Consider the following 15,594-nt stretch of genomic DNA (forward strand, 5'->3'; position numbering starts at 1 on the left):
TGCACAAGCTTCTGACTGCCTTTTCTGAATTCAGTCTCCGTGAAAACCCCAGCCAACAAAGGTCTAAGGAGGAGTTGGAGAAATAAGAAATCTTCAGTGATAATCAAAACAGAGAGGCATGATAGCCTGGTAAAGACAGGGGAAATGTAAATTTATGGGCAACAAGAGAAAAAAAATGGTGTGAGTAGCAGGCAATCCTCTGGAATAGTGAGGATGAGAAGGGCCAGAAGTGAGCTCACATCTGCAGGTGAGGTCCCAGAATGGCAAGGAACTTGGAGTTCAGGCATTGTGAACTCTGGCTTCCCTTCTTTCTCTCACTTTCTGCAACCTAGAGCCCCTTCCGCATAAAGTTCCCTTCTGAAACGTCTCTCGCTTTTCTTCACTCTTTCTCAATAATCAGTGTAAACGGTAGCTTTGCTACATCCGCTTACGTATTTGTTAATCACCCGTTAAGGCTCCACTGTACACCAGGTATTGTCTTTTCGGTTCCAGGCCAGGGACTTGTGTGTGTGTGTGTGTGTGTGTGTGTGTGTGTGTGTGTGTGTGTGTGTGTGTGTGTGTGTCTGTGTGTGTGTGTGTGTGTGTGTGTGTGTGTCTACGCCTGGCCCTTCAACTCTAACCCTGGCACCATTCCTCAGCTCCGTTTGCTCAAGGCTAGCATCCTAATACTTGAACAGCAGCTCCACTTCTAGCTTTTTCTGTCATTATTTGGAAATAAGGGTCTCATAGACTTTCCTGCCCAATCTGGATTTGAACTGTAATTGTCAGATCTCAGACTCCTGAGCAACTATGACTACAGAGATGAATCACCAATGCCAGCCTTGATTGGACTTTTTTTCTTATTCTCCCCAAAATTTTGCTGGCATATCTGACTGACAATGTATGGTTTGTTTCTCATTAGTGTCCATAACAAAATCTAGCCAACAACGGAATTTTTAATAAGGAAGTATTCCTGTGTGTTTGTCTCTGTCTATGTGTCTGTCTGTGTGTCTGTCTGTCTGTGTGCCTGCATGTACATGTGCCAGGCACGGGTATTGAACTGTGGGTCTGTGCACTGTCCCTGAACTTCTGAGCCATACCAAGTGAACTACAGCTCACATGTGGCTATATGGTAATAATCAAGAATGAGAATCTCATGGATTTCCCTGCCTGAGCTGGCTTCACACCCTGATACGTCAATTGCAGCCTCTTAGTAGCTCGAATGCCAGCTGTGAGCCACTTTCACCCAACTTCCCTCATCTAGTTTTGCACATGCGCACTGGCTTCAGTGTGCACAGAATGGTTTTCTATGTATACCAACTGGAAAAGGGGGTTTTGCTGTGGTATTTCCATACAGGTATACATTGAGTTTTGATCACACTAAACCCCTCTGTAGCTCTTTCTTTGGTCCATAATCTCTGCCCCTGATTTCAACAGGGTTTGGTGGATTTTATCTTCATCTTCACACATATTCTCTATTACTCAATCCCACCCTTCCTTCCCTGTCTCTCAGGCTTGTCCCCATAAACATTTATATTCATGATAGATAGATAGATAGATAGATAGATAGATAGATAGATAGATAGATAGATAGATAGAGCATTGAGCATATGAAACAAGTTCACCCAGTTTATTATTGTATGATCCCTTAATTCTGCTGATTTCCACATAATATGTTCCTATGTGTGCCAGTCTTGGGACTTAAACTCAGTATCCCTGAGACTTGTTAGTCAAGGCTACCATTAAAGCCATAGCTCCAACACTTCCATCGTTTTGGTGCTTCAAATTGGAGTTGAGAGTCTCACCGACTTTCATGCCTAGGCTGGCATTGAACCATGAACCTCACACCTCAGCCTCCTGAGCAGCTAGGATGACAGGCATAAACCAAAGGGCATTTCCTTAATGTATTCTGTATTTGTGATATGATGTTGCTGTCTCAGTTGTTCTATGTGGCTGGTATTCTTTTTTTCAATTGCTCATATTTTAGAAGGAATTCTCTGTCAGGAGGCATCCACAGCCATGTTGACCAGCCATGCTGTATTCCATCCACACAGGTAACAGATGTGTCGTGTTGAGAGCAGCTCAGTCCAGGAACGCTGCCTGGACTCCAGGCGATGTTGCTGAACTCCATGTACTGAGATCTTCCCCACGAATGCCCCCAACCTGAGATAGATGCTTGCTCCATGGCCTGCAGACATGGTAGGACGACTCCCCGGTTTTGGCCTTTGATGTCTCTTCATATTCACCCAGCTCCACAAGAAGTAACACAATTCTATCTGCGAGTTGAAAGCGTTTTCTGACTGTGGAGGTTAGGGGAAGAGATGGGCAGATGAAAGGACTATCCTAATACCCAATGTACAAACCTGAACCAAGAACTGGGTAAACTGAGGGATGGGCGGGGCTGGGAGTCACAGACCATGATGGGATGACAATATACTCACAAGTCCTATGTTGAATTGAAAGCCCTGACTACAACTACTTACAACTAACTTCAAATACAACCATGTGAGCATTCACTGATCTTTTGCTTTCTTACCCCAAGGAGAACAGCCAAGACTATGACAGCACAAAACCACACAAGGGAATCGCCATTCCTCCTCCTTGGCCTCTCAGATGACCCTCAACTCCAGCCTCTGCTCTTTGGGATCTTCCTGTCCATGTACCTGATCACCGTGCTCAGAAATCTGCTCATCATCCTGGCTGTCACCTCTGACCCCCACCTCCACACGCCCATGTACTTCTTCCTCTCCAACCTGTCCTTTGTAGACATCTGCTTCACCTCCACCACAGTCCCCAAGATGCTGGTGGACATCCAGACCCAGTGGAAAGACATTTCCTACCCAGAGTGCCTCACTCAAGTGTAATTCTTTCTGGTTTTTGTTGGAATGGATAATTTCCTATTGACCGTGATGGCTTATGACTGCTTTGTGGCCATCTGTCACCCACTGAACTACCCACTTATCATGAACCCTCACTTCTGTGGCCTCCAGGTCCTCATGTGTTGGCTTCTCATTTTCTGCATCTCACTAATGCATGTTGTACTGATGAGGAAATTAACCTTCTCCCTGAGAACCACCATCCCCCATTTCTTCTGTGAACTAGCTCAGGTTCTCCAGGTGGCCAACTCTGACACTCTCATCAATGACATTTCTATGTATGTGGCTATTGTGCTGTTCTGTGTGTTTCCTGCCTTAGGAATCTTCTTCTCTTACCATCAGATCCTCTCCTCTTTAATGAAGATGTCCAACATGGCTAGCAAGCACAAAGCCTTCTCCACCTGTGGCTCTCACCTCTGTGTGGTCTCCTTGTTCTACGGGACAGGACTTGGGGTGTACCTCAACTCTGCGGTGTCCTCCTCTGCCCACAGAAGCAAGGTGGCCTCGGTGATGTACACAGTGGCCACTCCCATGCTGAACCCCTTCATCTACAGCCTGAGGAACCAGGACGTGATGGGGGCCCTGGAGAGACTGCCAGGCAGAGTGGTCTCCTGTCTTGATGGATTGTGAAGCACAGGACAAAGTAACCCATTGGAAGTGGGAAGACAAATTGGTTGAATATCAGATCAGTGATACTTTTCCTCCATTATAGGATTCAGTGTATATGTATATATAGACTCTTCCATCTACAAAAGACATACTTATTCATGAGTACCACCAAAGTCACTATGGCTTTGTCTGTCAATTTTTGGACATCTGTCTTACAAGGAAATTTACTTGCTATCCATCAGAAGAACAACTTCTGTTTTCAGTGTGGATTTTTCTTAATATTCCCATTTGGGTTGCTGTTGCAGAATTTTCCTGGGCATTTCCAATTGATCATAGAAAGCACTTATAACAATCCAAGTTTACACAGTATCCCTGTAAATTATCCTATCCTATATTAATTATTCCTCCTCAAACACAAAACTACTTCTTCTTCTCCTCCTTCTCATCCTTCTTCACCTCCTCCCCTTCTTCCTCCTCCACCTCCTCCTCCTCCAAGAATCCAAATAAAATCCCAACACATTCAGAACAGCAATTGTGTCATTACATGCGAGATTTTGTTTTAAGTTTGAGGGCAATTCTTTTTTTTTCTTTACTAATTTCTCTTTCCTACTCAGATATGAACGTTGTTTCCATGATAGCTATACTTAGTGACATCCTCAGACAACAGACAACAGTCTAAGGATGTCTGTTTCTTCTCAGACTCACCAGAATTGTTGTAGATTTTCTCTCCAATTGACATAATACAGGATCAAAGTGTTTTATTGATTTTCATATCCTATGTAGTGAAAAGGTTGAATATTTATCTGTGGGTTTCTTTATGGCCATTTTTACCTCTCTTAAAGATTGTCTTGGCTGGGACCAGTGGCTCACATCTATAATCCTAGCTACTCAGGAGCTTCAAAATTGAGGATCACAATGGAAAGCCAACCTAGGCATTTATCTGCAATTGTCCGCTACAAATCCAGAAGTGGTTCTGTGACTCAAGGGGTAGAGCAGTAGCTTTGAGCTGAACAGCTCAAGAACAGCAACCAGGCCCAGAGATCAAGCCCCATGACCAAACAAAAAAATGAATGTGTAAATAAATAAACATTATTTTATCAATATTTTTCCTCGTTGTGAAATCAACTTAATTGTGGACAATTAATTTTTGGTGTTGAGTATCTGAGAGGCTTTCCTTCTACCTCCTGGGACTGGGGCTCTTTGTAAGTGAATACCCCACACACTTCTCTCATTCTCATCAGCATTTCCTATGCTCTGAATAAAGATTTGATTTGCTGCAATTCCTTTTGTCAATTTTTCCTCCTATTTAATGAAATACAACAGAACTTTCCAGAAAGTACCAGTCTTGGCTATATCTCCAGTTACATTCTATGTGGTTTCCTGTTGTAATTTCAGCTTCAGGTCTTACAGGCTGAGATGTAGGGTGGGCCTCCAAGCAGGTTGGGCAGGAAAGTCTGTGACACTCTTATCTCAACCCATAAAACTGCTGGAAGTAAATGGGGCAACCTGTGCTCACACCTGAATCCTAGCTATTCGGGAGCCTGAGATCTGAGGATCACAGATCAAACTCAGCCTGGACATGAAAGTCCATCAGACTCTTACCTCCAATTAACCACCAGAAAACTGAAAGTGGTGCTGTGGGTCAAACAAGGAGAGTGTTAGCCTTGAGAGCTCAGAGCTCAGATATAGCACCCAGGCCTAGAGTTCAAGGCCCACAACAGAGAGAGAGAGAGAGAGAGAGAGAGAGAGAGAGAGAGAGAGAGAGAGAGAGAGAGAGAGAGAGAGAGAGAGAGACAGAGACAGAGACAGAGAGACAGAGAGAGAGACAGAGACAGAGGGAGAGAGACAGAGAGACAGAGAGTCAAAGAGAGACAGAGACAAAGAGAGAGACAGAGAGACAGAGAGACAGAGGGAGAGACAGAGAGAGAGAGACAGAGAGAGACAGAGGGAGAGAGAGAGACAGAAGGAGAGAGAGAGAGACAGAGGGAGAGAGACAGAGAGACAGAGAGACAGAGAGAGACAGAGACAGAGAGAGAGACAGAGAGACAGAGAGACAGAGGGAGAGACAGAGATCGAGACAGAGAGAGACAGAGAGAGACAGAGGGAGAGAGAGAGAGACAGAGGGAGAGAGAGAGAGAGAGAGAGAGAGAGAGAGAGAGAGAGAGAGAGAGAGAGAGAGAGAGAGGGGTGATCTCTCCCTAGTAGTAAGGAAACAGCAAACAATGTACTGAATGAAGAAACCTGGAAGGTTGTAAGATCTACATTAAAAAGGAGCCAGCATTCACCCTGTCACTCAGCACTGTGTCCCAGCCAGAGCAATGCATCAAGAGAAAGAAAAAGGTGCATCCAAATTGGAAAAACAAAACCCAAAATGTCACTGTGTGTATAAGATGTGACCTGCACTAAAGTAACTCCCAAAATCAGTTCTGATACCAGTGGTTCAAGCCTGAACCTGCAGCTACTCCACAGGCTGAGATCTGAGGATGGAAGCTCCCAGTCATCCTGAGCAGGAAGTCCTCCAGGGCCTTATTTCCACTTACATAAGAATAAGACAGAAATATTGTTATGGTATCTCACTTTGTTATCTGATATATTGAATTTATTTGTATTAGGTTATTTGAAATTTGATAGGGACGGGGGAAAACCAAGATGGGTGGGGGGTGTGGGGGGGAAGGAAATGGGTACCAAGACATGTGAAAGGGTATCTATGTATGTGAATTAATGCACCTTCTATCTGGCAAATATCATGTAACCCTTTTACTAATTACAATAAAAAAAGAATAAGACAGAAGTGGAGTTGTGGCACAAGTGATAGAGCACCAACCTTGAGCACAAAAGATATGGGAGAATCCTCCAACCCAGAACTCCAGGCCTAGAACCAACACACACACACACACACACACACACACACACACACACAACACACACATAAACACACACACACACACACACACACACACACGCTATCCATCTTTCAATAGGATCAGGAGGGAATGATATGTTTCTGGTTTTATTTAGGGGTGTCAGTTCTTTTCCTGCGTGTGTGTGTGTGTGTGTGTGTGTGTGTGTGTGTGTGTGTGTGTGTGTGCTGCTCTTGGAGCTTGAACTCAGAGCCTGGGCATTGTCCATGACTCTTTTTGCTCAATGATTCTGCTCTTCTGCTTGAGCCACAGCTCCATTCTGCCTTTTTAGTGGTCATTGAAGAGAAGACTCTACAGACTTTTCTGCCCCACTGGCTTCTAACTCTAAATCCTCACATCTCAGCCTCCTAAGTATTTCAAATTACAGGCCTGAGCCAGCAGCACCTAGCTGAGATTGTTTTCTTTTTCCTTTTTTCTCTCTCTTTAGTTTTTTGTCCTTTCTTGGACTTGAACTCTGAGCCTGGACGCTGTCCCTGAGATCTTCAGCTCAACTCTACCGCCGTACTCCTTGACCCACAGCCCACATCTGGTTTTCTAGTGGTTAATTGGAGATAAGAGTATCACGGACTTTAGTTCCTGGGCTGGTTTTGAACCATGATCCTCAGATCTCAGCCTCCTGAGTAGCTAGATGATAGGAGTGAGCAAAAAACCTAGCGGAATTTTCTAAACTTGATTTCATAGAAATCCAGCAATTGGGCCGAGGGGAGCAATAACAGAAGAAAAGGAATTAGGGGCTGATATGAAAGAAATGAGGAACAGAAAATACAAATGTCCAGTTAACCCTGAAAACAGAAGTTGTTCTTCTTATGGATAGCAAGTAAATTTCCTTGAAAGACAGATGTCCAAACATCGACCGACAAAGCCATAGGGGCTTTGGTGGCACACGTGAATAAGTATGTCTTTTCTAGATGGAAGAGTCTATACATACATATACACTGAATCCTATAATGGAGGAAATGTATCACTGATCTTATATTCAACCAATTTGTCTTCCCACTTCCAATGGATTACTTTGTTCTGTGCTTCACAATCCATCAAGACAGGAGACCACTCTGCCTGGCAGTCTCTCCAGGGCCCCCATCACGTCCTGGTTCCTCAGGTTGTAGATGAAGGGGTTCAGCATGGGAGTGACCACTGTGTACATCACCGAGGCCACCTTGCTTCTGTGGGCAGAGTAGGACACTGCAGAGCTGAGGTACACCCCAAGTCCTGTCCCATAGAACAAGGAAACCACACAGAGGTGAGAGCCACAGGTGGAGAAGGCTTTGTGCTTGGTAGCTGTGTTGGACATCTTCATTAAAGAGGAGAGGATCTGATGGTAAAAGAAGAAGATTCCTAAGGCAGGAAACACACCGAAGAGCACAATAGCCAGGGACATCCAGATGTCATTGATGAGGGTGTCAGAGCTTGCCCCCTGGAGAACCTGAGCTAGTTCACAGAAAAAATGGGGGACTGTGGTTCCCGGGGAGAAGGTTAATTTCCTCATCAGTACAACATGGCTTAGTGAGTTGCAGAAAATGAGAAGCCAAGACACAAGCACCAGGAGGCCACAGAAGTGAGGGTTCATGATAAGTGGGTAGTTCAGTGGGTGACAGATGGCCACAAAGCGATCATAAGCCATCACCATCAATAGGAAATTATCCATTCCAACAAAAATCATGAAGAAATACACCTGAGTGAGGCACTCTGGGTAGGCGATGTCTTTCCTCTGGGTCTGGTGTTCACCAGCATCTTGGGAATGGTGGTGGAGGTGAAGCAGATGTCCACAAAGGACAGGTTGGAGAGGAAGAAGTACATGGGCGTGTGGAGGTGGGGGTCAGAAGTGACAGCCAGGATGATGAGCAGGTATCCAAGTATGGTGATCAGGTACATGGACAGGAAGAGCCCAAATAGGATGGGCTGGAGTTGAGGGTCACCTGAGAGGAGGAGGAATGGTGATTCCCCTGTTTGGTTTTGTGCTGTCATAGCCCTGGCTGTTTTCCTTGGGGCAAGTAAGGAAATGTTCAATCAATGCCCACTGCCAGGTCAAGTGGTCATGTCCTTCCCCTGCCCGATGCATTTTTTGTTTCCTAATGGCGCCCCGGGTTTGACATGCACAGCCAAATTTGCCTCCACTCACTTTCATATTGTAATATGTGGGTAAATATCCCTGTCTTGTATTCATTTAATGGGAGATTTCGTGTTTTGCTAGTCCTGAGGCTTGATCCCAAGGCCTGGGAACTGTCCATGGGCCTTTCAAAGTTAGAGCACTAGTACTTGAGCCACGGCACCACTTCGGCTTTTTCTATATATGTGGTACTGAGGAATCAAACTCGGGTATTCTTGCATGCTAGGCAAGCACTCTACCACTAGGTTTTGCTCTAGTCCTTATTAAATGTATTTTTCTAAACCTTGCTTTTAAGTAGTGGCACTATGGGGCTATAATTCAATGATTAGTTTGTGAGTACAAGGCCATTTCATCCATGTCACTCCTTCCATGATCTCCCCGACCCCTCCCAGTCCAACCCCTCCCTCAGTTCACCCAGTTCCAGCTTCACATTTGTACACTGAATATTACGAATGATTTTGCCCACCTTTCCTCTCTCCATTTGTCTGTCCACCTTTTCCACTGCCTTCACCTTTCAGGAAGCGCTTTCAACTCTCAGGCACAATTAATTCTTTTACCTATTTTCCTGGTGGAGGGAATGTTCACTTTGTAATAGGATCGAGTTGTCCTCTCGTTGTGTGCAGTCCATGGAGCGAGCATCTATCTCAGGAATGGGAGCATTTGTGGGAAAGATCTCAGTACATGGAGTTCCTGGATGTGGATGGAATATAGCATGGCTGGTCAATATGGCTGTGGATGCCTTCTGACAGAGAATTCCTCTAGGTGATTTCTTCCAAAATATGAGAGAGGGTAAAAAAAGAGACTACCAGCTATATAGAATTGTGGAGAAAGGAACACAATATCATTAAAATAACATAATGTGCTTAGCGCATTTACTTCATGCCTTTAATCCCAGCTACTCAGGAAGTGGAGAGCTAAGGCTTGGGGTTCTAAGTCATTCTGGGCAAGAAAAGTCGGTCAAATTATTATCTATATTTTTTGCACTAAGAAGATGACAGTGGGTCTAGCAATGGCCTTGAGTAAGAAGTCTCAGAAGCTCTGAGTTTAAACCTGAGGACTGGCACGTACACACACACACACACACACACACACACACACAATATACAACCCATGTGTGAGATTTCATGCTCTGGAGCAGGAACCTATTGTATGGAAATCAGCAGAATTAATGGATCATGCAATAATAAACTGAATGAATTTGATTCATATGCTCAGTGCTCTCTCTCTCTCTCTCTCTCTCTCTATATATATATATATATATATGTACATATATATATAATGAATGTAAATGTTTATGGGGACAAGCCTGAGGGACAGGGAAGGAATGGTGGGGTTGAATAATGCAGAATATATGTGAAGATGAAGATGAAAATCCACTAAACCTTGAAATCGCGGCAGGACTATGTGCCGAAAAAGTTACAGAGGGGTTTATTTTGATCAAACCACAATATATGCCCATGTGGAAATACCACAGCAAAACCCCTTTTTCCAGTTGGTATACATAGAAATCCATTCTGTGCACACAGAAGCCAGTGTGCATGTGCAAAACTAAGTGAGGGAAGGTGGCTTACAGCTGGCATTCTAGCTACTAAGAGGCTGCAATTGCCTTATCATGGTGTGAAGCTAGCTCAGGAAGGGAAATCCATGACATTCTCATTCCTGATTAATTACTAAAAAGGCACATGTGAGCTCTAGTTCACTTGGTATGGTTCAGAAGCTCAGGGACAGTGCCCAGGTGCACAGTTCAAGACCCATGACTGGCACATGTACATGCAGGCACACACACACAGACACAGACACACAAACACACACCCACACAAAGACACACACGCACACACAGACACACACACGAAGGGGAATTCTTCCTTACTAATAATTCTTTTGTTGGCTAGATTTTGTTATGGACACTAATGGGAAACAAACCATACATTGTCAGTCAAATATGCCAGCAAAATATTGGAGAGGATAAGAAAAAAATTCCAACCAAAGCTGGTACTGGTGTTTCATCTCTCTAATCATCATTGCTCAGGAGTCTTAGATCTGACAATGGCAGTTCAAAGCCAGCGTGGGCAGGAAAGGCTATGAGACCCTTATTTCCAAATAATGACAGAAAAAGATGGAAGTGGAGATGCAACTCCAATAGTGGAGTGCTAGCAAAAGGAGCTGAGGGACAGTGCCATGGTTAGAGTTCAAGGCCCAAGTCTAGGCACACACACACACACACACACACACACACACACACACACACACACACACATCCCTGGCCTGGAACCCAAAAGACAATACCTAGTGCACATTGGAGCTTTAGCGGGTGATAAACAAATACATAATTGGATGTAGCAAAGCTGACAGATGACGCTGATTATTGGGAAAGAGTGAAGAAAAGCGAGAGAGCTTTCAGAAAGGAACTTCATGAAGAATGCGCTCTAGGTTGCAGAAAGTGAGAGAAAGAAGGGAAATCAGAGTTCACAAAGCCTGAACTCCAAGTGCCTTAGAGTTCTGGGACCACATCTGCAGATGACGAGCTCCCTTCTGGCCCTTCCCAGCCTCACTATTCCAGAGGATTGCCTGCTACACACCCCATTTTCTTTTTCTCTTGTTTTCCCTCACTGATCATAAATTTACATTTCCCGTCTTTACCAGGCTAACATGGTTCTGTATTTTGGTTATCACTGAAGATTTCTTATCTCCCCAACTCCTCCTTAGAAATTTGTCGGCTGGGGTTTTGACCGAGACTGGATTCAGAGAAGGGAGTCAGAAGCTTGTGCAGTTTCTTGCAACTCAATCGATCTAAGATCTACTAAGATCTCTTCAGGAAATGAACTGCCTTTCATGAAATAATTGTCTTTATGAAATGAAATGTCTTTCCTGTCTCCAAACCATTTTGTTTCCATGAGTTAAAGTGAAGATGACATCATGGATAAACAGATTTAGGTTAATTTCTTGCATTATTGTAGACTGTAAAAGGGTGAGAGGAATTAATTTATTCCAAGGGGAACACAGTTTCTTTTGTTTTGATAAAAAGGATAACAATGAATTCTTAAAGGACCTATTAATTTCTATAGGAAGGAAATCTCTGGAGCCATGTCGATTTGGCATCTGCCTTGGAGAATCTTTGGACATGTAATAGATCACTTGATCTCTAGAGGGAAAAACAATTTCTTGATTTTTTTCACTGTTCAAGGTTTATTTGGTGTTTTCCTATGACATTTGGATAGTTTTTGCCCTGTTCATATGTAGCTTATTACATACCATGCAATGCACACTATTGATATATAATACATAAAATATCCTTTAAAACAGTGATGTATGTGACATGCGAAAATGGATTTATACAACCCATCCCAGGAAGGGTGATTGGGAAAAGAAGTTGGAACTAGGTGTTTTGCTGATTTACAAAGCACACAGTAACATATCTGGTTCGAAGGGTAATTAGGGACTATGCACCATTCATTGGCAGTGGTGTCTCAGAGAGGTAAAATTGTTTACAGTTACCAGTTTTACAGTTACACAGGACCCATCCACCATCAGAATACAGCTGCATGTTTTCCTGAACCAGTCCTAGTCCTAATTTCAGGAAATGGATACTTTTCTCAGGTCTTTTTGTAATGCTACTGCTTTAGTCACAGATCAGTGTGGGACAACATGCATAATCCCCGACTAAAATTCTCTTATAGCCTCGACAGTGAAGTGGTACATAGAAGCCTTCAAAACTAGCTCCTTTGGGATTCCCCAAAGTGTATCTGCACTTTTCTTCAAGTGAGCCTCTTCCTCGGGAGTCAGAGTGACCTTCACCACATCTGAAATTCCATTCTGTCCCAGAATGCAAAGAACACTAAGGAAGATATCTTCCTTTATTCCATAGAGACCCTTCATCATGGTGGAAATTGGATGAACTCTTCGAAGAGTCTTCATAATACTTTCTGCTAAATCTGCCACAGACAGTCCAATGGCCCAGGATGTATAGCCTTTCAGTTTGATCACCTCATAGGCACTGTCAACAACTTGTTTATGAACCTCTTTCCACTGTTCCTTGTCTGCATCAGTGCCTAAATCAAGATTCAGATTCTTGAAGGAGACACCAGCAACATTCACTCCACTCCACACTGGCACACTAGAGTCTCCATGAGAACCCATCCATGACAGCTTAAGGGGTGAATTCCCAGCCTCTCTCCCATCAGGTAATGGAACCGCGCTGAATCCAGATTGCAGCCACTTCCAATGACACAGTTTTTGGGGAAGCCACTTATCTTCCAAGCCACCTAGGTAAGAATATCCACTGGATTGGAAACAGTCAGCAACTTGCAGTTTTGGCTGTCCGTCACTACATTAGGAATGATGAACTTAAAGATGTTTACATTGCGCTGGACCAAATTAAGACGGCTTTCACCCTCTTGCTGACGGGCCCCAGCTGTGACAATAACCAGGTTGGAATTTGCAGTCACAGAGTAGTCTTTGCCAGAGACAATTTTTGGTGTTTTGTGGAAAAGGCTGCTGAGCTGGAGGTCCATCATTTCTCCCTTCAGTTTGTCTTCCATGACATCAACACGAGCAAGCTCGTCTGCCAAGTCCTGATGAGACACGCCATGCCAACAGCACCAACCGCAACTACTGTAATCTTGTTCTGGGGGACATGATCCTCTTTAAGAAGATTCACAATCAGCTGATCCTTGAGACCTTCCATTCTGTACTTGGAAGGACTGGAACTCCAGGGTGCATGATGGGCGGGAGTTGGAAGTGCACGGCGGGCAGATCTGGACTCAGCAAGAGTCGCTCCATCCAATTTCTTGATTTTCATTCATTATTTAATAGTGTCTTATACTTGGAAGTTATAGATAAAAATACCACGTTTTATTTGGTCAGCAGCACACTGAGACACCCAGAACGCTATAAAATTATATTTGGTACCTCATATATGTTACCCTTAGTATCCATTCAGAATATCACAAGAATAGCTCAGTGCCCTGTTCAGTAGATTTAATCAGTGTATGATCATTTAAATGCTTGTATCCTCCCTGGTTAACTGGACATTTGTATTTTCTGATCTTCATTTCTCTCATATCAGCCCCTAATTCCTTACCTCCTGTTACTGCTTCCCTTGGCCCAATTGCTGGATTTCTATGAACTCAGCTTAGAAAACACCCGCCAGGCATGGTGGCTCACTCCTGTCATCCTAGCTACTCAGGAGGCTGAGATCTGAGAATCTTGGTTCAAAACCAGCCCAGGCATTAAAATCCATGAGACTCTTATCTCCAGTTAACCACCAAAAAAGCAGAAGTATGGCGGTGGCTCAAGGAGTAGGGAGGTAGTGTTGAGCTGAAGAGCTCAGGGACAGCGTCCAGGCTCAGAGTTCAAGTTGAAGAATGGACAAAAAAAAACTAAAGAAAGAGAAAAAGGAAAAAGAAAACAATCTCAGCTAGGTGCTGCTGGCTCAGGCCGGTAATTCAAATTACTTAGGAGGCTGAGATGTGAGGATTTAGAGTTAGAAGCCAGTGGGGCAGTATAGTCTGTAGAGTCTTCTCTTCAATGAACCACTAAAAAGGCAGAATGGAGCTGTGGCTCAAGCAGAAGAGTAGAATCCTTGAGCAAAAAGAGTCATGGACAATGCCCAGGCTCTGAGTTCAAGCTCCAAGAACAACACACACACACACATGCACCCACACACACAGACAGACACACAGGAAAAGAAATGACACCCCCTAAATAAAACTGGAAACATATCATTTCCTCCTGATCCTATTGAAAGATGGATGGTGTGTGTGTGTGTGTGTGTGTGTGTGTGTGTGTGTGTGTGTGTGTGTGTGTGTGTGTGTTTGTGTGTGTGTTTGTGTTGGTTCTCGGCCTGGTGTTCTGGATTGGAGAATTCCCCCTAACCTTTTGTGCTGAAGGTTGGTGCTCTATCACTCCTGCCACAACTGCACTTCTGTCTTGTTCCTACTGAACTGGAAAAAAGGTCCTGGAGGACTTCAGGCCTATTATGACTGTGAGTTTCCATCCTCAAATCTCAGCCTGTGCAGTAGCTGGGGGTTTGGGCTTGAGCCACCGGCACCAGAACTGATTTTTGGAGTTACTTTAGTGGAGGTCATACCTTGTACACACAGTGACACTCTGGGATGTATTATTTTTTCAAATTTTAGTGCATGTTTTTCTTTCTCTTGATGGATGGCTCTGGCTGGGACACAGTGCTGAGTGACAGGGATGAATGCAGGCTCCTCTGTAACCTAGATCTTTGAGAGAACCTTCCAGGTTTCTCCATTCAATACATTGTGTGCTGTTCCCTTACCAGAGAGAGAGAGAGAGAGCTCACCCCTCCCTCTCCTCCCCCCTCCCTACCCCCCCCTCTCTCTCTTCCTCTCTCTCTCTCTTTCTTGTGGGGCTTGAACTGTAGGCCTGGGCGCTATCTCTGAGCTCTCAAGGCTAACACTCTCCTTGTTTGACCCACAGCACCACTTTCAGTTTTCTGGTGGTTAATAAGAGTCTGATGGACTTTCATGTCCAGGCTGGGTTTGAACTGTGATCCTCAGATCTCAGGCTCCCGAGTAGCTAGGATTCAGGTGTGAGCACAGGTTGCCCCGTTTACTTCCAGCAGTTTTATGGGTAGAGATAAGAATGTCACAGACATTCCTCGCCAACCTGGCTTGGAGGCACCATCCTACATGTCAGCCTGTAAGAACTGAAGCTGAAATTACAACAGGAAACCATAGAGAACATAACTGGAGATATAGCCAAGACTAGTACTTTCTGGAAAGTTCTGTAGTATTTCATTAAATATGAGGAAAAATTGACAAAAGGGATTGCAGTAATCAAATCTTTATTCAGAGCATGGGAAAGGCTGATAAGAATGATAGATGTGTGTGGGGTATTCACTTATAAAGAGCCCCAGTCCCAGGAGTTAGAAGGAAAGCCTCTCAGATACTCAACACCAAATATTAAGGGTTTACAATTAAGTTGACTTCACAATGAGGAAAAAGATGGATAAGATAATGTTTATTTTCTTTATTTATTCATGTATTTTTTTTGTTTGGTCATGGGGCTTGATCTCAGGGCTTGATTGCTGTTCTTGAGCCCTTCAGCTCAAGGCTACTGCCCTACCCCTTGAGTC

General features: G+C 44.1%; 2 pseudogenes; one reads left to right on the top strand and one right to left on the bottom strand.

Annotated features, from left to right (window-relative positions):
• The first annotated feature begins 2,537 nt into the window (after positions 1-2,537).
• On the top strand, positions 2,538-3,485 carry LOC150068262 (olfactory receptor 7D4-like; annotated as a pseudogene).
• Positions 3,486-12,152: 8,667 nt separating this feature from the next.
• LOC150068263 (L-lactate dehydrogenase A chain pseudogene) lies at positions 12,153-13,176 on the bottom strand (annotated as a pseudogene).
• Positions 13,177-15,594: the final 2,418 nt, after the last annotated feature.

Source organism: Megascapheus bottae, chromosome 1 (assembly GCF_031878675.1).
Source record: "Megascapheus bottae isolate mThoBot1 chromosome 1, mThoBot2.hap1, whole genome shotgun sequence".
Taxonomy (NCBI): Eukaryota; Metazoa; Chordata; class Mammalia; order Rodentia; family Geomyidae; genus Megascapheus; species Megascapheus bottae.